At 41.4% G+C, this 25,118-nt stretch overlaps 1 protein-coding gene and 1 long non-coding RNA gene across 2 annotated transcripts in view; one reads left to right on the forward strand and one right to left on the reverse strand.

Annotated features, from left to right (window-relative positions):
- Positions 1–25,118, reverse strand: part of DAB1 (DAB adaptor protein 1) — a 1,271,953-nt gene that overhangs the window by 875,892 nt on the left and 370,943 nt on the right. The window lies entirely within an intron of this gene.
- LOC117091979 lies at positions 7,439–21,934 on the forward strand. The gene is made up of 5 exons (XR_004440586.1): positions 7,439–7,596; positions 10,350–10,466; positions 12,334–12,546; positions 20,556–20,667; positions 21,785–21,934. It is a non-coding gene; the product is annotated as an uncharacterized LOC117091979 (long non-coding RNA).

Here is a 25,118-nt window from a genome sequence, read left to right on the forward strand (position 1 = left end):
CATTCGTAAGAAACTTCAAAAGGTAGAGGATGGTCCACAGGCACCAATACAAGACCTGGTTAAATTAGCCTTTAAGGTCTATAACTCCAGAGAGGAGACGGCAAGCTCGCCTTGAACAGAAGTTACAGCTCCTAGCAGCGGCTTTACAGCCCAGTCGTAACCCCAGGCCAGAGAGTACACACTCCGCAGACTCCAAGGCTATGAGAGGAGCCTGCTATAAGTGCGGCAAGGCAGGACACTATGCCAACAGGTGTCCGCAAGGTCCCCGAGCCCCAACGCAGCCTTGCTATAAGTGCAAGGCATCAGGACATTGGGCCAGTGAATGTCCTAACCCTCATCCACCAGCAACCCCCTGCCCTGCTTGCCAGCAGGGAGGACACTGGAAGTCTGATTGCCCCACCCTGAGAACAGGTGCTGCGTCTCCACGTGACCCCCTTTCCCAGGATCCTGGGAGCTCCTTCCAGCTCCTACATCTGGACGACAACTACAACTGAAGGTGCCGAGACTTGGGGACCCCCATCACCCTCGCCGAGCCGCGGGTAACTCTCCTGGTAGCGGGTAAGACAATCAATTTTTTAATCAACAGCGAGGCTACCTATTCTGTTTTGCCGTCCTTCTCCAGACCTAGCCTTCCATCCAATATCTCTGTAGTAGGAGTAAGTGGAAAGCCATCCACTCCACAAAAACTCCACTCCTTAATTGCTGCCTGGCCAACAACTACTCTGCACACTCGTGCCTCATTCCCAGCTAAAAAGGGCCCCTACCGAAAGCAATCAGTGGAAATCAGTTTGGCTTTTCCCCACTCGCCTCAAACTTACTAAATTTTCTTAACTATCTCATACTCCTCAACCTTGCTGGGACCTTCCTTCTGGGTTTTTCCCCTATTCCAACAAATGCTTCCATTCCTCGTTCCTATACTAATACTGTGCCTTATTTTATTTTTCATCCGTGCGTCCAAATGCCAACCATGGGCCCCGACCTTAACGACGCCCCTTAACAGCAGGAAGTAGCCAGACAGACCACGGTGCCCCTTATCACTATTACCAATAAAAGGTTGGAATGTTTGGATGAGCGGAGGCAAGATGGTGCACTTCCGGGTTCTTCATCCCCCCCCCTCCACCCCCCAACTTTTCCCGGCGCACGAAAATGCAGCCGGCGACCCGGGAAGGTGCAGACCAACTAGGCATGCACCAGGTGATGTCAATCCGAAGAGACCAACATTTACCTGGTCGCACCTGTGGAACGCCCCCCGACACGCCCGTGCCCCGCCTATTGCCCTCCCACTCCTAGAAAAGCCGCTCCGGAGGGACGCCACACACGGCCTTCTCACAGCCCCACTCCTGTCGGGATGTCAGGACTCCAAGAACGCCGTCCGAGAGCCCCACGGGGGGACTCTGTCGGCCTTCTTTGCCGGAGGCCGACAGACCTCTTCCCCACGCCTTAGGTGACCAAAATAAACTTGCAGTTTTGCTCCTACACTTGCCTAGTCGCTGGTTCTTTTGTGCCTGCTCTGGTGGTCTTAGAAAAACAAGTCATGCAGTATTGTTCTTAGTCTGCTCCGTGATTTCCCTGAACTCTGTGATGTAAATAGATGATAATTAGTGCTCAGATTTAACAGGAAAAAAAGGCATTCTCACTGATATTAATAACAGACACAGAACTCCACCTCCTAACTCTGCCAGGCCAGGTGCTTGTTAGGGAGTGGCTATGGGAGCCAGCAGAGTCAGCAAGCAGGGAAATATCCCCTGCCACAGGTCTGGCTGACAACTGACTGAATTCATTTCAAACTCTCTTTGCTTCCAGCAACTCCTTCAAATTGGGCTCCCTGAGGTAAGAAGTCAGTGAGACAATGGCCAAAAGGCGTTCTAGATGTGCTGAGATTTTACCTGATTACAAAGAAACTGAAGTTGGGGAAACAGTTCACTCCACTAACCTGAGGGGTACTTAGTCACATGGGCAACTCTTCAGGGAAATCCCACTCTCTGACATTCCAGAGTTGCGATTCCAAGTGCGGAATGCAGACTTGCCATTGGTCAGAACCCTGTGCCCGGAGCATCCAGGCCTCTCCTCTTGCTAACAACCTATTTTCCATCAGGCACTTCTGCAGGGGGTTGTCATTTGAGTCCTGAAGGAAAAAGCAATGGCCTGTATAAACAAAGGCATGTGGACAGAACTTCCCTGAGCGGCCAAGATGGCTGTTCTGGTTTGTACCTTTCAGCGGGGGCTACAAAACCTAAACCTATTTCCTAACCTAGACCCCAAATTATTTGTCTCCATCAATCTGCCTGCTGACTCGTTTCTCATCTCCCTGCCTCTTGACCTTTTGCATTTACTTCCTATTAGTGATTCGTATTTGCTGCTCAGACCAAACCTTTGGAACCTTTCCTCTTGTTTGGACTCTGTATCCCTCTGACTATATGTGTTATTATTATTGCTCTTATTAATATTTTATTTAATATATATCTTATATTGTAGATAGTTTATGTGCCAGATGCTTTTATAGGCACTTTATATTCACCAAAACCCCCATCCTTTCAACAACCTTGCAAAAATAAATCATAATATGCCCATCTTACAGATGAAAAGGCTGAGGCTTAAGAAGTTGTCAGAGCCAGAAAGTGGTAGACCAGGAGGACTTGAACCTATCTTTACCTCACTTCAAAATCTGAGAACTTTGTGCAATGCTGTCTAATTCTTATTCATTCTTTGGGTGGTTCTGCCCTTTAATTTTTCCAGACTAACTAGTTTAACTACATCCCCTGAAACCCTTTCATCTTTCCTGATAATGGGTCTCTTGGTATCTGAGATAGAATACATTTCCTGAAATCAACAGACAGATGGAAGTGAAAAAAATAAGGGAGTGAGGAACACATGGACTTCAATGTATTTCAAATATCTCTTGCACCAATATGAATACCAGGACTATACCTGGATGAAGGTAAAAGTTATTATGAAACAAAGACCTCTAGTAAGCCTCCCAGTGTTGCTAACTTCCTCTCAAGTGAAAATACTACCAGCAATAGACTTAGGTCACCTCTTGCATTTGTGTTCTGATCTTCAGAGCTTTTTCATATCCCTAATTTCATGTGGGCTCCTGAACAACACTTATTATTGTCCCCATGGTATAGATGAGGAAAATAAACCAAAGAGAGGTTAAGAGACCTCCTTAAGGACACAGTGAATTACTAATATAGGATATGGGTAACTGGATCCTGGTCCTTTGGATGCTTGGGTTTGTGTCTTTCACAAATGTTAACACATAGAAAAAAATTGTATTTTCAAGGGAACTAACATTTGTTGAATGCCTACTTAATATGAAAGATTATTCTTTCCATCATATATAACATTTGAGACACTCGTATGAAATAAGTGCTATTATTGTTCTCCATTTCCTAGGTTAGGAAATTGAGGCTCGAAGAGTTATGTAACTTGCCCAAGATCACAGTAGTCACTGAGAGTCAAGGCTGCGTAGTGTGCCTGACTCCAAAGCCATTCTCTTAAGGCTCCCTCATGGCATGCTTTTAGTCTCCATCATGTCCAAGATGCTTAAGGAATTCCGCACAGTGTTTGGAACACAAGGATGAATCCTGATGGCTCCCGCTGGTTGCTAGGTAACGTCTGTTTGGTACAATCTGGTTCACATCATAATGGTTCTTTTGCCAACAGGAGCTGGTAATCAGGATGGCAGTGAGGCAGACACTTGCTTGCAGAAGAACAGGCCTAGTTTTTTAAGAAGCCACGAAAGTATCTTTGGATGATTAGGATCTAAGGGGCCAACAGCTTTGCAATAACAGCATAAATATTGTGGGCTGGATGGACAGGCACCAAATGGGACATTCCATCCTGCTGTGTGATGAGAAAGCTGCCACTTTTGAGGCCTTCCAAAACAAATAAACACTCTGCATGCCAGAAGGAAAAGCCCAGGGAAGACCTATTCCAACTGGAGATGGTGAATGTCATTTCTTCAAGAAGCTGAGATCCAGCTGGTAGTGCCAGGTGGAGAGTGAGTTGGGTAGCTGACCTCAGGCATGGCAGCCTTGGTTTTTGGCCACTTCACGGGGTGACCTGTTGAGCCAACAGCAGTGGAATTCTGCAGCTGTGGACCAAGACCTAAATACTCATTCCCACTGACTCAGAGACACACTATAGCCAAGGGTGGGGGAGGCGAGAGAATAGAGAGACACAGGTGCTGGAGAAAAGTTTGTTTCAGCAACACTTGCCCATAGCTATGAGTAAGCAGGGGCTCACTGGCCACAGGGCACCTGGGCTCTAAGCATGGACTTTACTCAGACAGACCTTGTCTTAGTTTATGGTACTTTCTTGCTTGCTATAACAAAGTACCATAAACTGGATGGCTTATATACAAGAGAAATGTATTTCTTACAGTTCAGGAGGCTGGAAGCCTGAGATCAGGGTGCTAGCATGGTCAGATTCTGATAAGGGCCCCCTTCTGGGTTACACATGGCAGCTAGCTGTCTAGCCTTTTCTTACAAGGGTGCTAATCCCAGTCATAAGGGCTCCACCCTCATGACCTAATTACCTGGCAAAGGCCCCGCCTCTAAATACCATCACACTGGGATTAAGATTTAAACATATGAATTCTACAAGGACAGAAACATTCAGTCCATTGCCAACCTGCATTCAAGGCCCTCCTTTTCCAGGCCATGTACTATTAGGGAAGCTATCTAACACCTCTGAGCTCATTTTTCTAATCTATTAAATAGAACTAATATTTACCTCTACCTCAAAGGGTCATTATGATTAAATAATAGAATAGTTTTTAAGTACTTCATACAATATTATATCATCAATAATTACTAGTATTATATATAACAGTATATATGTATCATATATTTTATAATATGTATTATATATACTATAATATATAATATGTATTAAATATGAAGATATGCTATTGTCATTATTATCTCCGACCAAGAACCAAACCATTTTTAGGAATAGGAGAGACACGAGACGTCCAGTATTTCTCGCAAGGTAGCAATAATCTCTTCTATAACCTGCTCACATGGTTATGTTTTCTCTGCTTAAATGCTCCTAGTGATGGGAAGCTCAGCAGCTTCTATGGGTACCTATTTTATTTCATTAACTGGACTGCGATGGAAAATAATTCACTAAATTCAAACAATCTGAATCTTTAAGATTTCTACCCTTTGGCCTCACTTCTGTTCCCTAAGATTACAGAATAAAAGCAAGCTAATACTTACTGAAATCTTCCCCTATGCTAAGCATGGGTCTGGGTAATTTATTTACTATTATTCATTCTGACAACAGCCTCATGAAATAGATAGTATTATCTTGATTTTGCAGATTGGCAAATTGATGAAACAGTCACCTTTCATGTGTGTGGCTATGAAGTATTTCACGTTAGACCTTTTCTCATCATTGAACTGAAATTACATAACATTTTCAATGTTCTTGTTCTTGTTTCTAGGAATATGAAGGGAGAATGAAACAAAACTGCTCCACTCAGGGGACTTGGAAAGGAAATTGAAAAGGCAAGGCACAGGCTGGAAGAAAATATTTGAAATAGATTTATCTGACAAAGAACTTCTTTCTGGATTATCAAAATATTTTTAGATATTCTTACAACTCTAAAATAAGATAACTCCTTAAAAATGTGAATTCTACCAAAGGAGAGATAAAGATGACAAAAACATTCAAAGATGCTGAAAATCACTTATTTATTATTAGGAAGTTACAAGCTAAAGCATAATGAGATACCACTACAACTTACCAAACTGACTAAAATTAATCAGAATAACCAGGTGCAAGAAACAGGGACACTGAGACTCTCACACTGCTGGAAGGAGTGTAAAATGCTAAAACTTCTTTGGAAATGAGTTCAATAACTTTTTAAAAAGTTAAAAATAGACCTATCATGCAAACCAACAATCCCACTTCCAGGTATTTATCCAAGGAAAATTACAATATATGCCCACACAAAGACTTGTGCACAAATGACCGTAGCAGCTTTGTGGTAATTGCTAAAAACTAGAAACTTTCCAAGTGTCCAACAGGTGAGTGGACAAACTCACTATAGTATATCCAGACAATTAAGTACTAAATAGCAATAAAAAGGAACTATTAATACATTTGACAATGTGGATGTAAATCATAATGACTATGCTGAGAGAAAGAACCCAAATATTTTATACTGTATGATTCAATTTCTATAAAGTGTTAGAAAATGAAAACTAACTGGAGTGATAGAAAGTAAACCAGTGGTTGCCTGGGTATGGGAGTTGTGTGTGTATGGGGGATGTATAAGGAGGGTTAGATCATAAAGGAACATAAGAAAACTTTGGGCTATGATGGATATATGTATTATTTTAAATGTAGTGATGGTTTCACAGGTGTATACATGTATCAAAACTCATCGAATTATATACTTCAAATATATACAGTTTATTATACATCAAATATATTCCAACAGAACTTACAAATCTTGGTGGAAACGTGATCATATAGCAAGATGGCCCTGTAGTCCAGTCAAGTTTACTGAGCAATAATTCTAATCTGTAAGCTTTGACAACTTGGGTGGTGTGAAAGTGTGTGTGTTCTACAGTGCTGGTGATGAATGCCACAGGGAATGGCTAGGCACTGAGGCCAGGGCCCATCACCCACTCTGGGAAGGCTACAGATCTCCTGCCTCAGGAACAGAGGTGTTATGGAAGCGTATTAGAAACAAGAGATCCTGGAGGTGGAGTGGGTTGCATTTAAAGAGGAGAAAAAGATTAAAATTTGCACACAAGTTTTGGATTGATGAATGATCCACTAGGGCATCACCAAAGAAAAAGAAACAGTAAGAACTGAAGTTAATATAGGACCTGGAACATAGCTCACATGTTATATAATCATCATTTATTCCTTTATTCACTCATCAAATGTGTATTGGGCTCCTACTTTATACCAGACACTATTCTAGATGCCAGAGATACAGCTCTGAACAACAGATAAAATCCCTGCTGTCAAAGTGCTCCCATTCTAGTGGAATGAGCTGAGACATTAATACATACATGAAAACTCTACAATATCAGGAGGTGATGTGTGCTAGGAAGAAAAAGGAGAGCAGAGTAAGCGGGGGTGGCAAGGCAGGGGCCTACTTGACATTGGGTAGTCTGTGAAAGGTCCTCTGAAGAGCAATTTGAATAGGAACCTGAGTGAATCAAGCATGTGCCATGTGGATGTTGGGGAAGATGACTCCCTTCTGGAGAAGAAATGCAAGGCCTATTAGGAAACGGGGGTAGTGGTGGGAGTCTAAAGTAAGTCCTTTCATAATGGTGCAGTGATAACAATAACATAACTTCTTCATCTTATTAAACTTTCTCTATGCACCATGATCTTGACTATGAGCTTTAATGCTTAGAGCAACCTCATAAGACAAGTGCTAGTGTCATTCTCATTTTATAGCTAAAGAAATTGAGACAAACTACGTAAGTTACTGAAAAATCACAGTGAATAATTAGCTGAGGAAGAGCCTCAAATCTACCAGAACTATTTGACTTTTGATCCTGAGCTCATGCGTATCCAGTGAGGGTGCATGGGTTTGTGAAGACTCCAGCAGTATGATTGTGGGTAAGTTACTTAACCTCACCATTTGTGCACTGTATCTAATTCCTTCCTTATTTTAAAAATAATTTTTATTTATGTATTTATTTTTATTATAGACACAAGGTCTCACTATGTTGCCCAGGCTGGTTTTGAACTCCTGGGCTCAAGTGATCCTCCTGCCTCAGCATCCCAAAATGCTGGGATTACAGGCATGAACCACTCTACCCAACCCCTCCTTGTTTATTCGTAATGAAACAATGTTTTGTAAACCATGAACATACTATATAAAGATATATTTAGAATACCAAAGAAGTCCCTGTAATTAGATATCCTAATGCTAGCTACCATAACAAATAAACCTCAGTATGACAGCAGTTTAACCCTGTAGAAGTTTACTTCTTGTTCACAAATAAATCCTGTGCCCATGGAGGTGTGTGCCAAATGGTGACTCAGGGAACCAGGCAGGCTCCTTTCACCTTGTGGCTTGGTCATCACCTAGGGGCTCACAGATGTCTCCTTTCAGGGAGTAGAAATGTAAAAAGAACCCAGAAAAGTCACATCTGCCTCTTCAAAATCCCAGCCTTGGAACAACACACGTCACATCCATTTGCATTCCTTGGCAAGAAATAAACATGTGCGTGTACTTGGGAAACAAGGGAGGAGCCAGAAAAGGCAGTCCTTGTTGAGATAGCTGCCCCTAGGGACAACCGCACTTTACAGAATGAAGACCACAACTTTTTGGTGGATAATTAGCTATTTCTGGCATAGCCCCTCCCTCTCTTGCTTAAGGTCCATATGATGAAATTTAACACAGCCCACTGGGCCCTAAATATGTTGGTCTCCCTGACCCACACACCCAACTTCGGATCATGCCATTCTTCTTGGTGTCAACATTCCAGCAACATTGGCCTTTATGTCTCAAACATGGTGTGTGCTTCAGGTTCACTGGGCATGATAAACTCTCCCACTTCTTCATTATTGGTTCTCTCCTCTTCCCCCAAGGCTGCACTTGTCCCTCTTGTTCTAAATGCTCATCATCACCTCACTATCCCCATCTGCTCGCCGCCATGCTCTCAGGAAATCTCAACACATTTGTAATTATTTGTTCAGTATTTTTAAAGCGCAAGTTAGAGTTTAGACTGTGTGAATTCAAAGTATAGATCTACTACCTACTGGCTGTATAAACTTGGCCAGGTTATTTAAACTTTCTTATTCCTTATGGGCTGCTATAACAAAATGCCATACACTGGGTGACTTGTAAACAGCAGAATATTTTTTATAATTCTGGGGTCTGGGAAATCCAAAATTAAGGTGCCAGCAGATTTGGTGTTTGGTGATAGCCAGCTTTCTGATTCAAAGATGGTGCCTTCTAGTTGTGTCCTCACATGGTGGAGGAAGCCAGCTAGATCCCTGTGGTCTCTTTTATAGGGGCACTGATCCCATTCATGAGAGCAGAGGATTTCAACACATGAATTTTGTGGGGACACAACCTTTTCTTGCCACTATTTCTTCATTTATAAAATATGGATAATTATGACTCATTCTTCATTGATTATGAAGACTAAATGCAATAATGTACACAAAATAATTAGTATAGTATTAGCTGTACATTAACGCCAAAAACCACAATTACTTTTGCACCAACCTAATAGCAGCTGTCACTGTTGTTACTGTTATCGTTCCTCTTCACAGGTACAGGGTGAACTCCCAGACCACCTCTCCTATTCACTTACATCCCCAGAACTTAGCACGATGTCTGACCATAGTGGATTTTCAATAAATAACTATGGGGTAAATTAATGCTCTCTGTTTTCTCTTGTGTGGTGGGTTTTCTTAAAGACCATGTATCTGTAGTTTGTCATTCTTTGTGTGCTGGTTCATGTGCTTCTATGGAGACAGAATTTCAGTACAGCACCTTACTGAAGAGTACAATTCTAGAGCAGGACTGTGGGTCTCAGCATAGTGTTTTCCAGCCATCTAACCTAGAGGAAGTTACTTTTCTTTTTGACACCTCAGTTGCCCTGACTGTAAATGGAGATGATTCGGGCATGCCTTACAGAGCTCTTATGAGGGCAGCACAGTGTCTGCACAGAGGAAGCACTCCACAAATGACAGGTGTTATTTTTTTAAAGATTAGTTTTGAAGGCTTTCTTTTAATAGCAGAAAATGAGCACAGGATTGTGTTTAACATGCTGTGCCCTTCCTTCTTTCCCTTGAATGGACTTTAAAGCCATCATATTTATGAATTCCCTGGGCCTAATGTCCCCTTGAAAGAAGGTATCTGAGAGCAGGTGAAAGCTCCTAGGCCAAGTTTATTTGAGGTCATGAAATAGCACTGGACATGGTCACTACCTATTTCCTCTTGGACTCTCTCAGCCTTTGCCTTTCTGTTGGATGTCAGGCAGAGGCATGGGGGCACTAATGCAGGAATCACCATGCCTACTCAGAAAGAAGGCATTTACCTAATTGCAAAGGAACACATCCTGCCTGCAGACAATAAATGGTGTGTGATGCTTCCATGAAGTGAGATGGATGGAGCTCTCCGTTGCTAACTGGCCCGTAACCACCATCATTAATCACACACGGCACGCCCATTGCCAGTAATGGACTTTACCCCAGAAAACTCCAACTCGTGGTGCCAACAGGTTAAAGGGAAGGCCTCGCCTCTTATGGAAATATGGGTCTCCCTTTGGGATTAACCCTGGCGTTTGCCACCCCTCATTCACTGAAAAGCCCTTTTAATTGATTTTTCTTCCTATTCCCTCCAATATGTCAAGAACTCACTTGCCAGCCGCTGCCTGGACCCAGAGACATTGCCTGAACTGTATGAATTGCTAAGAAGCTACTAGTCTACAAGGAATTTCCCTCTTCTTCTTCTCTTAATAGACAAAAAGGTAACTAAACTGCAACATCAGATCCTCATTTTTTGCCACAGCCCACATCTCTGCAGCCAGATCTGGGTGGGAGAACGAAACGACATCATCATCTGCAATTCGCTGAGCTTGCTTTGTGCTAGGTGTGCCCACATTGCCTCTCCACAATTAATCTGAATCATTCCAGGGCTCTCCATTTTTCTAGATAAAGACACTGAGGTTCAGAGAGGTTAAGTGAATGGCTTGCCCAAGTTTGCACAGGTAAGGACAGAGGTGATAGCCAAACAAGCACGCCAGATTGCAAATCAAGTGCCCTTTCTGTGATGCTGCAGAGTGCCCTGGTCATTATCTTTTCTTCCTTGGACTGGCATCTGGAGTCTCCTCACAGCCACAAATGAATCCCTGTTTTCCTCTTAACCAGCATTAGAAAAGCAGAATGGCACCCGCTGTGCTGGAGATAACCATGAAAAGTGGACTTGCATTTTCAAATGCAGTTAAGTTCCACTGCATACTCACTAGCTAGGTCCAGTAAATACTGCTTAACTGAGTAGCTAGGCTCCGGCCCAGCTCTGGTACACTGAAATACTCAGGATGAGAGGGCTAGGCATGGTTCAGTCTATTTACTTTTCATGGGAGAACCAAGTGATTAGGTAATTTGTAATAAATTCCTCAGCTATGCAGAATTTCTGCAGAGGCACTATTAATTTGATTAATAAGGAAGAAGCCATCTGACATTTCCTTTTGGTGGGCCGTATATTCTCATAAGCGCTGTGTGCTTTTGAACCAGGGGTGGTAGAAGAGCATTTTCAGGGTGTCCCAGGCCTGTAACAAAATTGCTCAAGCAACTAGACCGATTTCTTTTGTGCTAGGAGGTCATTTGCAATGGAAAGATTTTCCTGTTGTCACTTCTTCTATTTTGGTTGCCAGAGGCCATCTGATCTGAAAAAGGCATGGGCACATTTTTCAGTCTGGCTTACAAAATTCCCCATGAGCTGGCCTGGTCTTGTCATTCCATTCGAGTTACTAACCTTTTAGGACAGACAATTATGTGGTGTGGAGAACTGTCCTGTGTATTTTAGGATATTTTACAGCACAAACAAAACTATCTCTAGATATTTCCAAAGGTCAGCTGGGGGGCAAAATTGCCCCCAGTTGAGAACCACTGCAGTAGAGTATTGAGTTCCTTGAGGATGTGGACTCTGTATTGTTCTCAGTGTTCTTCCCAGAGGCTATCACTGTGCCTGACACATAGTAGGTATTTTATGCCCTTTGAATGAATGTAGCATAGAGCCCAGGCTCATGTTCTGCTAGGCTTCCTCTACACAACACATTCTTCCTTATTGGTGCCCAGTGATTTCCTTTCTTGCCTCTGTGTCTTGACTCTTCCACCGAAACTGTTTTTCCTCTTCCACCTTCATGTATTCAGAAGGCATCTTGATGCCTTCAAGATTTTTTTCCTTCAAGGTTCTGTTCAAACACGGTCTTAACCAAAGCCATCCCTGGTCACCCAGATGGAATATCTCTCATTATCCCCTGGCCTCCCTAAGACTTGTTATCTCTGTTTCTTTTATGATATCCAACTCTTTCTGGGCAAGGTAATATAATCTAGTAGATAAGAGATCAGATTCTGAATTGGAATTACAGTTCCATCCTTTACTGCCAGTAAAACTAAGGAAAAGTGACTTATCCTTCCTCTCTGAGAGTATTTCCTCATGGGTAAAATGCAGGTAACAACAATTACCTGCAGGGATTAAATGAGATTATGTATTTAATGGCCATGGCTAAGTTCCTGGCATGTAGGAAGGAGTAGCTGTTATTATTATTCTCACTTTGGAATAGAAGTTTCCTACAGACAAAATCAAGTTAATGTTCATCCTTGTATCTCCAGTTTCAGGGTCAATGACTGATAAATAGAAGATACTCAATAACTCTATTCATGCACAAACAAAGTTGACACTTCAAGCTGGAAAATTCTCCAGGACAGTAGAGTCATGGACTTTTTCTGTGCAAGAGGAGAAGAAGCCTACTCTGAGCTCCTCATTTTACATAAGGAAAAAATGAAGGCCAGAGGGTAAAAATGGCTTGTCCACAGCCACACAAGGTAACAGAAGTCAAAATCACATGCCAACTAGGCCTGCTACCCTCCTAACCACCACAGATCACACCCTTAGAAGTCCAGTGGAGCCTCCCTCTTTCCTGTTTGCAAAGTGGTGACAAGAGAAACTTGCTTCAGTATGTGGGAAAGCTAATTAGAGCTAATTTATTACTTCTCTCTGAACTAGGATGCTGGGTAGAATCTGTTGGAGGTCTGTGCTGCAAAGAGAAATGCTCTTGATTATATTTACACATCTGATTTGAGAAGTACCTGGAAACCTAATCATAACTATCATAACATGCTCACTGGCTCTCAGTATACTTATCCTGGCTGCATGAGAAGTTTTCCAAGGTGCAGCTTAGGCTACATCTCTTTCAATGAAGTTCTTCCCAGAATATGTTCTGTGGGATTCAAACCCCTTATGAAGCTGTCTGGAGGACTGGACAATGTATTGGAGTCAGGAAAAGTGGATGAGTTTTGGAAAAATACCCTCTCTGAGCCTCTGTTTCCTCCCCTGTATAATGGGGGCAATCATACCTACCTTGCAAGTTTGATATGAGGATGAAATGTACAATACCTAAGTGGCATATGCAAGGCCAGGTACATACAGGAGGCATACATTAAATATTAGGCCCCTCAGTAAATGTTAGCCTAGACCTATGTGTATGTCTAGGTGTTTGCTGTGGAAAACTCTGGTGCTTCCTGTGAGTGCCAACACATCTTCAGTCTCATTCTAGGCTCTGCACTTGGGGCTGGATAGAGTTATGGGGCCAGCATAATGGGGAGATGGCTGGAGTACAACTGAGAAGCCATTTTATTGGAGAATGATGGAGGAAGCATTGTGATATGATGGGTGGAAAGACAATGGACTTAGGCATTACATAGACTTGTATTGGAATCTCAGCTCTAGCACTTTCCACTACAGGATCTTGGAAAACTCGCTTAACCTCTCTGAGCTTAGTTTTCTCATCTGTAATATGGGCAGGAGTAATGAACTCACATAGCTGTTGTGAAAAATGAATTTATATTATGCATATAAGAATGCACAGTACATAGTAAGAGCAAAATAACTAAGCATGATGAGGGAGAGGCTGGTCCCAGACTCTGCTAGGCGTACAGCACATACTCAGTAAATGTGCTAAATGAGTAAATAATTTGGACAAAATTTACTATAATCTGGAATGAATGGGGAACAGAAAAAGGACACAGGACTAGGAGACAGAACCATATCAGTTTGTATCCCAATTGGACAATTAGACAAACTCACATCTTGCCAAGTCTCAATTTTCTCATCTGTAAAAGAGGGTGGTCCTAATAAAGATGAAAGAGTTGACACTGGCAAAGAGAATTTATCAGTTGCAAAGCAGACTCGCATATTTGAAAAGCATTTAGTATAGCACCCAAAAACAGTACACCATTCAATAAATGGCTGACAAGAGCTTTAACAGACAATCATAAAGCACCTAAAAGTGCCAGCAATGGGCTTTCCTTGTCAATGATATACCAGGATCCCTGCCTCTTTGGAGGAGCAACAGCAATATCACCCTCCTCCCCTTCAAGACCAATGAAGGGACTGGAAAGATAAGGGTGTGTATTCTCCATCTAACATCTGATGACAGAAATGTCATCTGTGGGAAGTATACACCTTTGTGTGTAGGGTGGTCTATGTTTTAAATGTCCTCATTTGCTCTTCATTTTAAGATTTTATTTCATCTTATAGTTTTTTATATTTTGTTTTTTGTCACTTTTCACCCTTTTTTTGTTGCCACAGCACCTGTCTGTAGAATCAGTTTTATCTCTCAAGCATTCTTCTGGTTTCTTGTGGCCTTAGAAAGCATCGACTATGCTTGGTTAGAATTTTGTAGAAAATGAGAAACAGATTCTGAGTGGAGGCCTGAGGGTTCTTCTGTGAGTACAAAATATGAATGTTGATGGGTGAAATTGCTGAGAGCTCCTTTGCCTGCATTCCACGCATTGACCCTGACCTAGATCCACAGCCCAAATTATGTCTTCTGATGTTGTGGGAATCTGCTCCCTCGTGGCCCCTGGTAAGCCACACCTCCTGCCTTTACACCTATGCTTAGTTCCTTCCACAGCCCCTGAGTCCTGGCTGGCCCTGTGGGTCTCACCAATGGAATGTGTTGGAAGAGTTGTTGTGCTAGTTCTGGGTCAAAGCCTTCAGAAGGCTTAGTGCGTCAAAAATATATTACTCATTGCTTCTCACAACATTCCCCTGAAATAGATATAGCTATCTAAGAGGTAATAATAGTTTCATGGGTATCAGGTGCTGTTTTAAATCCTTCAAGTGAATTGATTTATTTAATTATCACATCAATCATATGAGGCAAATGTTATTACTGTATTGTACCCATTTTACAAATGGGAAAACTGAAGCACAGAGAAATTATCTTTCTGAAGATCACACAGCTAGTAAGCTTAGTGCTGGGTTGTTTAAACCAGGTCATCAGATTGTAGAACCCGCAGATCAATCACTATGCTAAACTTCAGAGAGGTTAAGTGTCTTGCTCAAGGTCACATAGAAACCATTGCAAAGCTGGGATCCAAATAGGTTTTATGGACTCCACGTCTAACCCTTCTAGCTTACAAGCATCTAAAAGACAGTTTTACTCTAGGTTTGTCAATAGCTTCATCTAAGCACAAAGACAACTTCTATAAAAAAATGAAAATATGCAGCTTGCAACCAGTGGCCTTTTTTATCAGAATTTTATGGAATCCTTCTGTGGTTTCCTTTTCCATATTCAGAAACGGAATTACATAACTTAGGTTATGTATGGGTATGTGTGTATAAAAGTATGTACACTATAGGAGTGACAGCTCTCCTAGATTACTTCCTTTCTCTGTGCTCAAGGTATAAGTTCATTTGTTCATTCAATAGACACCAAAGTGTAGGGTGTCCAGTCAGACTCTGCTATTTAGGGGACTGTGACTTGGAGCAGGTATTGCATAGTTTCTAAGCCTTGGCTTCCTCATCTGTAAAATGGAGTTAACAATAGTATATATCATAATCTATATCAAAAGATTCTTATGATAAAATGAAATAAATGAAATGCTTATCAGAATACCAGATGCAGATGGCAATCAAATACTTTAAAAGTTATTGTTATTAATAGTTAAATAATATAAGTCTAGCACTCCTATGATCTGAATGTATATGTTTCCCCAAAACTCATATGTTAAAACCTAATTTCCAATGTGATGGTATTAAGAGGCAGGAACTTTGGGACATAATTAGCTCATGGGAGTGGAGCCCTTATGAATAGAATTAGTGCCCTTATAAGAAGAGGCCCCAAAGAGACCCCTCATCCCTTCTCCCATGTGAAGACACAGTGAGAGGTGTATCTATGAACCAGGAAGTAGACACTCATCAGACACCAAATCTGCTGAAGCCTTGATCTTGGAATTCCCAGCCTTTAGAACTGTGAGAAATAAATTTTTGTTGTTTATAAGCTATTAAGTTTTGGTATTTTGTTACAGCAACTCAAATGGACTAAGATAGCTACCTACTGGTCACTGTGCTCGGTTCTCCGAATGCAGCAAGAAATAGGGCCCATTCCTCATCTTCAAGGGGTCCATAGTCCCCACTGGGAGAACAACATGTAATGGACAGCTGGCCTTGGGTTTGGAGGTGGTGCTGTACCAGAGGGCTATGGTCAGCGTTGTGGAGCCCAAAGGAAGGACTGATTAATTCCTCACTGATGGGAATGTGATTAAGAAGATGATTTTGGATGTTCCACAGAGAAGGCATGTTTAAACCTGGACTTGATGTTTGGAAAGGGTTTGGAAAAGAAGAAATGTGAAATGGGAAGTATGAAAAGGGAACTTGAAGTAGAGAAAAAGGCTGAGCCAAAGCAGGATGGTGTGATTGGGCCTGGATAGTTTCCAATGAGTAAACACTTTCTGGAAGACTAGGTCTGGAGTGGATGGTTAGAGAACAGGTGGCAAGAACTGAGCCCCTTGTTCTGACTTATGTGTATTAGGACTCTAGAGTGTTCAGTCTCCAGATGGAGACTGTAGAGGAATCTGAGATAAGATTCCTAAGTAAAGGAATCTAAGGCCAGATCACGAAGGGTCTTAGGTGTCAAGCTAAGGAGGTTAATTTGATCATATGAACAGGCAGGAGGAATTGATTGAAAAAATCCCTAATATCTATTAATCAACTGATAGACAAACATAGAGATATATAAATATTACTGAGATATCAATATTTACATGCATAAAGCTATCTCTATATTTTATTGTCTTGTTATTTTTTAAAAAATGAGTAGGGTGAGAGCAGGGTCTGCTTGCTCCTTATTCATCACCACAGCCACAGCACTTAGCATGGTAACACTGAAAGAACTTGAAAAAACTTTGTACTGGAGTACATGAATGAATAAACTATAATCACTATCATTTGATGTTTGCTGAATGAACCAATGAATTTACATCTTGAATGTAGAGGAAGCCAAGTAGTTTCACAAAGCAGGTGGCATTTAATCTTGGCATTGTAGATGGGTACAATTTAGCCTTGCAGAAGTGAGTGATTTCTGGCGGTGGGACCACATGTACAGAAAACAATATCACTGCCCAATGTACAGGAAAGGGTTGAAGAGCATAAATTCTGGAGCCAGAGTTCAAGTTCTAGCTCTGCCATTTAATAGCTGGGGCTCTACAGCATGTTTCTTAGCCCTCTGTGCCTCAGTTTCCTCATCTGTACAATAGGGACAATAAGAGTACTCACCTTATAGGATGATTGTATAGATGTAAAGCTCTTATCACAATAATACTATTTATGCACAGATATTGTATAGAAATACTGTATATAATAGTATTTACTGCTATTAACAGTATTATTGTTGGACTCTGAATGCCATCGGCAGACTGAACACTCTAGACTCCTATCACACATAAATCAGTTCTTTCTTCATATATCTGAACAGTCTATATGAGTCTCTTTGACGCAAGTCTCTTTGGTACAGATGAAGACCAGAAAGCTTGGGGGTCACTTCTGAAGAGAAGAGTGAATGAGTAAACAAAGGTGGATGAGGCAAATAAAGAACATACCGAATGTCAGGATTCAGATTGGACTGCTGAATGATATTAATGAGCAGAAAGATCTGGAGAAACCATGTCAAAGCTTTCTGAGAGAGACTGGGAACAATACCAAAAGGAGCACCAAAAGGAGAGATGATAAAGAAGGGATGACAAGTCCCTACAGGCCTGGACCAAGTGCAACACAGAACAAGCAACAAGACCAGAAGAAAGCAGTGGTTCTTGTTAAGTTTCTTTGCAAGGCTTTAAATCAGCAGTGGCTTCCTGGCAGGATGAGACAGGGCTCCAACCATTACAGGTTACCCAGAAGCCACCAGAGAAAAATGGAGAAGGAAAGCCTTGAAGAATAAGCATCATCCCTGATGTGATGCAGTTGCCATAGAGACCACTCTAGACGGTAGCCAGGAAGGGCAGTGCCTGTCCTCAGAGCAGTTAACAAGCTATTAGACCAAACATGAAGGTGCCAGCAGGTGAGTAGAATGAAGCCGCTACATCACAGCTGTCTGTTTGCTAAGATCAAACAGAGGAAGAAACAGCCATAAATCAGCCAGGCCACTGCAGCCACTGAGTCAAGTTCAAGGGAGCATGACAAGATTTCTAACCTGTGAGTCAAAGCCCCGGGACCACGTCCCAGAGGTAGATGCTCAGAAGAGTGATGGTCACGTTTTCCCAGACTGGCTTGGGGGTTCAAACAAGGTTAAAACAGAACAAAACTGCACCACTAGCAAACACACAGACAGTAACTAAGAATGTGGGAAATACGAGCTGAGGAGAGTGCAGGAAGGCAATAAATACAAGAAGATTTCACAACGTGGTCCCAACATTCAGACAAAACTGAAGACACAGCAGGGCTTTGTAGCACGCAGGATAAATGCTTCTAGAAACATTCACTGCTTAGTTTAAGATGTTGAACCCGGATTTGAAACTTTCTTTTTTTTTTTTTTTTTTTTTTGAGACGGAGTCTTGCTCTGCCACCCAGGCTGGAGTGCAGTGGCCGGATCTCAGCTCACTGCAAGCTCCGCCTCCCGGGTTTACGCCATTCTCCTGCCTCAGCCTCCCAAGTAGCTGGGACTACAGGCGCCCGCCTTGTCGCCCGGCTAGTTTTTTGTATTTTTTTAAAGTAGAGACAGGGTTTCACCGTATTAGCCAGGATGGTCTCGATCTCCTGACCTCGTGATCCGCCCGTCTCGGCCTCCCAAAGTGCTGGGATTACAGGCTTGAGCCACCGCGCCCGGCCGAAACTTTCTCAGAGCAAGTGCTTTGGTTCTACTGGACTGCCTCTTCAGGAAAATTGTCCAGAGAGGGTAAGTTCAACTACCTACTGAATCTCCACACTAAGCACTGAAGATAATCCCTCCAGATGAGTCATTTATTGTGTGGTTATGCCTGCTCTCTGAAGAGGTGCAAGGCCCCTTGGGTCCACTCTGCCATCTACAAGTATGTCTATTTGCACAGGTAGATGGTGACTTAACACCCAAGTTCCTTATGTCTGGTTCTGGACTACCTGGAGCCCTACTGCCTGCCTCTCCTCACACCTGAGCTATATTTAAAACATCACACCTTGCTGTCTTTGAACATGCTATTATAGCTCTTTTTCAGCTTAGTCAATTTCTACCTTGCTCTACGACTCAGCTCAAGGGCCATCTCATGCTTTCATTCATCAACTCATTCATTCTTTCAACAAGAACTAAATGCTTCCCAGGTACCTGATACCTTCTGGGAGTCCTTCCTCTGTGCTTCCGCATACCTGCACTTCCTGCTAACCAAACATACTGCTCTGGGCCAGGATTGTTTATTAATGTGTGTCTAGCTCATTAGATTTTAGATTCCTTGAGGGCAGATTGTGTCTTGCTCACAGACTAGCATAGTTTTTAGAATTAAGCACATAGCAGGTACCCAATAAATAACTATTAAAGGATGAATAAAAGAATAAATGAATGAACTGCATTTCAAATTCTATCCAGGTTGCCGTATTCTGAAGGGAATTCTCCAAGCCATCAAGTTGGCCTGGGATGAAATGTTCTCATGTGCATTACTTAATAAAAAGAGCTCTGGGTCAAATGAAAAATTTAAAGTCAATATGTAATTGATCCTCATCAGCACTTTCTCCTCCGAACATACAGACAAAAGGACATTTCTGAAACATATATATTAGTGTTGCATTTTCTGCTCCACAGACTCAGCGATCGTTGTCACTGCTAAGTCCAGCTCTCATTAATTTATGGGGCATCCAGCATAATCAGCAACAGGCTTCTTGGCAGCATGAATCAGTGACCAGCCTAGAATTTGGGAGAGTGTCTAAGCTGGAAACAGAACAGTTTTCTTTCACGCTCTTTTTTGTTAGAAGTCACTGAGCACTATTTAAACCAAGGTCAAGACCTTGAGGCTGAATGTTCAAGGACCTGCCAAGATCATCAGCCAACCTGTCCTCTTCAGCTGTGCAGGGAAAGAGGATATAGGCAACCATAATAATACATCTGGAGAGTACCTTATTAGGAAGTCCTGTCGCACCTTTACTCAGTTTAGTAGCCATATAAATAAAGACGTCCCCAGAAGGAGAAAAAAAAGCAGGCAGCAGAGGAGAAAAACAAAATTCTTACTTGAAGAAACATGATGCAATGAAAGAGCCAGATGTACCAGGTGTGACAATCTTGTGCGCAGTACCTGGCACACATATGTATTCATCACTTAAGGTGATTGTTGTGATGATCTGTTGAGGCTGGCTTCAGACAGAACTGGGGAAATGATTCAGGACCTCATGTTGAAGCAGCAGGGTGTGAAGTCACAGCGTCTTGGGCTGCATTTCCTTTTTCCTGATTCTGTAGCATTGCGCAGTGTCACAGCCTGAGTGCTCTCTCACCCAGATACATGTGATAGTACCCTATAATCCTTTTGCCTTCTATTATTTTGCTTGGATATTTGTCTTAGAACATACAGTTTAGGATTTTTCACCTTTCTCCTAGTTGACATGCAGGCTGGACATAGAGTGGGCCTCGATTGCTTAGAAGCCAAACTCAACTCACCAAGAAAAGAAGACAGGAGAAACTTCTCAAGAGGAATATCTCCAAATTGCAGGTGAAGGTCACAGGGAAGAAATGCCTCTGGCTAAAACTTCAGGTGGTGCTAGTAATGGTACTATGGGGATAGGGATAGGGATGGGAAATGAAGCATGGAGAGGATTATGAAAAGTTGCAGTGAGGAAGGGGCTTTATCCCAAAGGGCACCCCTTCAAGCTTGGTGGGAAGGGTCTAGGTGTGTGTGTGTATATGCGTGTGTAAATATGGATGTATAGATATATGTAGATACATGTTAAATACTTGAAAATATGATTACATTTAGTGTCACAGTGATACTATAAGGAAGGTATTATTTCTTTTACAAATGAGGTTCAGAGTGGTAAAGACACATGCCCAAAGCCACAGAGTTGGTTATTAGAAGAGCCAGGACTTGAACCCATTGCCCCAGGTTTGAATTATTTAATCAGTTCAGTTGCCTAGTTTTGAAAGCCAACTAAAGATTTGTACCCTCTGTCCCAGCTAAGGGAATTATTGTGGGGCCCCTGAGTTTGCACAAGTCCTGACCATTATGATACACTCTGTTCTCCACCCTGCAGCTCCCTCTCTGGATCTGACACAATTCTAGGACATTCCCACACACACCCTTTGGCTATTCCCACCTGGAGCACTTGGGATAATTCTCTTCATCCTGAGTCAGTCCTAGTCCAAAGTCATTCTTCATTCTGCTTCACTTTTTAAAAATCCTAATTGATTTATTTTTTATAGTTACAAAAGCTACGCATACTCATCATTGCATCAGATTTAGAAGAAAAAAATATGAAGAGAAAAATAAAAGCCCTTATTATACTGCTATGTTGAGAGGTTTCCTCTTAATATCTTAACGCACTGTCTTTAGTCTTTTCCACTGTCTGTAATTACACACCTAAACATGTTTGGAACAAAATTGGAATCCTGTTGTATATACAGTTCTGAAGCCTATCTTTATATCCATATGTCAATAACAACATGAGAAATTCTTTAGAAATATATTTTATTTAATGATTGCATCATTTAAGTGTGAAGAACTTCAGTAAAATCTTATTTTTGGAAATTTTGGTTGTTTGCCTTTTGTCAACATTACAAGTAATGTGGAAATAAATTTTTTGTTCACAAATTTTTGTTATTTATATTTTTAGGATCAAATACCATAAGAGGAATTCTGGACTGAAGAGTTATGAAGTCACTTCAGACATTTCCAGATAATTTGTGTTAATTAAATTCTCAGCAGTTGTGTTCCATTCTGCACTGGAAGAGCACTTTTCCTGGAAAGGTTCCTCAAAATGGTAATAAAGGGTAATTCTTTCAGATGATCTTGCATTTGTTTGAATGGGAACTGAGTTTAATGAAACATGTTAGGAAAAGACTATGTCGGTTTCACTTTTTAAAATTAGTTTTGATGGACACAATAATTATATATATTTATGGGGTACAGAGTGATATTTTGATACATGCATACAATGTATAATGATCAAGTCAGGGTATTTAGTATATTTCTTACCTCAAACATTTATTATTAATTTGTGTTGGGAATGTTCAAAATCCTTTCTACTTGAAATTATGCAATAAAATATTATCTATAGCTACCCTACAGTGCTGTAGAACACTAGAACTTTTTTCCCTATCTAGCTGTAATTTAACCAAATTCAGTTAATTGTATTCATTAACCACATTCACTATTCCCTCCTCCCTCCATCCTTCCCTGCCTCTAGTAACCAAAGTTCTACTCCCTACTTCTATAAAGTAAGCTTTTTTAGCCCCCACATACAAGTGAGAACATGTGATGTTTGTCTTCCTGTGCCTGGATTATTTCATTTAATATAATGTCCTCCAGGCTTATTCATTTTCCTGTGAATGACAGGATTTTGTTCTTTTTTATGGTGGAATATTATTCCATTTTGTATCTATATCTCATTTTTTTATCCATTCATCTGTTGATGAACACTTACGTTGATTCTGTCTTGGCTATAGTGAACAGTGCCACAATAAGCATGGGAGTACAGACATCTCTTCATCTATGTCATTTTTGTCCTGGGCACATAGCTAAGCTACATTTACATTCCCCTAACAATTAAATTGGGCCATATAACTGAATTCTGGCCAATGGAATATGGGTGGAAGGGCTGTCTGCCATTTCCAGAAATGGTCCCTGAACATCTCCCAAGTATGATCTTCCTCTCTGTTTCCCCATCTTCAGAGACCTTAGAGGCCACATGTTGAAGATGATGGTGACACAGATAACATGGGAAAATCTAGCTTTCTGAATGGTTGTATTAAGTATCATAATGAACTTTTTAAAATTATGTTGTTGGTTAAGGCAGCTAGCACTACTCATCCTAACGAATACAGTGAGTGTCTGATTTACTCAATGGTCCCCAAACTAAGAAGCCTCAGATGGCACTTTGTGTATCTAGCCACTAATCTGCTGTTGGCCAGCATGCCCTTTCACAGAGGCCTGTGGGGATCTGTAGCTCCTAAAAATCAAGCCTAGTTTTCAGCACACAGTAGGGTTTATGTGGGTGTGGGCTTATGTATATTTATGGAATGAATGAAACCTTACAAGAGCCCAGTGACTCCACCTGGGTGACACCTAAGCAAGATTCACTCTGCCATTCGAAGAGGTCATCCATTGGCCTCTGTCCCCTGCTGCAGTTAAGAGCTTCATGCCCAGAACAAGCCCATTGCAACTATATAAGGCAGCTGTACACTGCTTCCCCATCACAGAAGCCCAAATGCAGGGAACAGCCCTTCCGAACAGAGGCTGTTGCGCAGAGGAAAGTGGAGTTTCCCAACACAGTCATTTCTCTTCTCCTGCTGACGCTAATTACAGTTTGCTAAATGTAAACTGGTGAAACATCTCGCCCACCCAACAGTTCCAGAAATGGGCCTGTTGTCTTCATAGTAACCTAGGAAGAGAAAGCTGTTCCTTCTTCTAAGTCTTTTGTCTGTTTTCCCCACCTAGTACATTTGGCAAACACAGAGAGGTATGCTCATAGAAGAGGTGAGTTTGGAACTGCAAATATTCCGAGCCCCAGGACCTCTCTTTTGGTTGCCTGCTCTGCTACAAAACTGGAGGTCTAAAGTGGAGGTGTGCAGAAGACACCGTCTGGCTGGTAGGGGGTCTAATTACATGTGTGTGCAGCCCTATGCAGCAGTCTGGGAATGCAATTATACAACTAATTATATTGAAACAACAAACTTGAGCTTCCATGAAGGGCCCCCACCCATAGAACCATCATGTTATCATTTTCATACACGGCCATTCTTTTCTTCTGTTCTAGCTTCACTTGTTGACTCTTCTCCCCCTACTAAAATCCTCCTCCTTTCAAGACACCATCAAGAGTCACCTCCTCAGTGAAGCCTTCCATGGTTTCATACCACCCATCCCTATCTGAATGAATGTATCTTTGTTCTCTGTTATCCCAGTATTTTGCCTGGGCTTCTGTCACACTGCTTTCAATGTCTATACCTCAGTTATCTAATCGAAAAACAAGAGTCATCAGTCTCTAAAGTCCTTGCAAGCTTGAAAACTTTATATTTTTTTGCCAATTATAACTGAACAAAGCTGAAAAACTTTTTATATATGGATACTTACAAAGCACCATATAACTCTTTCAGATATTTTAAAAGAATGGCGTTTGCAAAAGACTTCAAATCAATGTATTAAATTGAAATCCAGTATCAAAACAGTCGTTAAAGTGCTCTTTTGAAATTTTATACATTTGATATCAATAAAATTTCAAAACATAAAAACCTCTTTGTTTTACTTGTTGAATTCTTAGGAATAATAACTAAATGGTTTTAAAGTATTAGCAGAAAGATGGTGGCTTTGGAATAAGAAGAATGGAGTTGGAGCACAAGTTGCTTCTAGCTGAATGACCTGGGTATGATTTATCATGTCTTTGTACCTCAGTTTCCCTACCTGTAAAATGGCAGTAGTGCTGACTTTACTTCACTAAGCTGTTGAGTAGATTAAATTAGACTGTGCACATGAATGCACTTTATAAACAACAAAATACAGTGTTTGTATTAGTTATAGTAATCAAAAGTCCCAAGTGAGTCTCCCTACCCTAAGGAACACTACCACTACTGCTGGGTTAGACATCTCAGATTCCCAGAATCAGGCACAACAATATTCACTGTCTCTCTGTCTATAGAGTAATGATCTTTCAATAAAAATCTCCAGAGACTTTGATGCTAACAGTCATAATAACTTTAGCAGCTCTTTAGTGGGCACCTACCTTCTGCTAAACATTTGCTAGGCATTTGCCACATAAACAGAAGGAAAGAATTAGCCGGGCATAGGGTCATGTCCCAGATTTGCAAATAAATATTTATGTGATCTTGAGAGAATTCCTTCACTTTTGGAATCTGAGTTTCCTTATCTATAAATCAGATATGCCAGTACCTATTATAAAGGATTGTTTAGAAAATTAAAATGTGGAAGCCCATTGAAAGCATGCAGATACAATG

Source organism: Trachypithecus francoisi, unplaced genomic scaffold, assembly GCF_009764315.1.
Source record: "Trachypithecus francoisi isolate TF-2019V2 unplaced genomic scaffold, Tfra_2.0 Lachesis_group12, whole genome shotgun sequence".
In the NCBI taxonomy this organism is placed as follows: Eukaryota; Metazoa; Chordata; class Mammalia; order Primates; family Cercopithecidae; genus Trachypithecus; species Trachypithecus francoisi.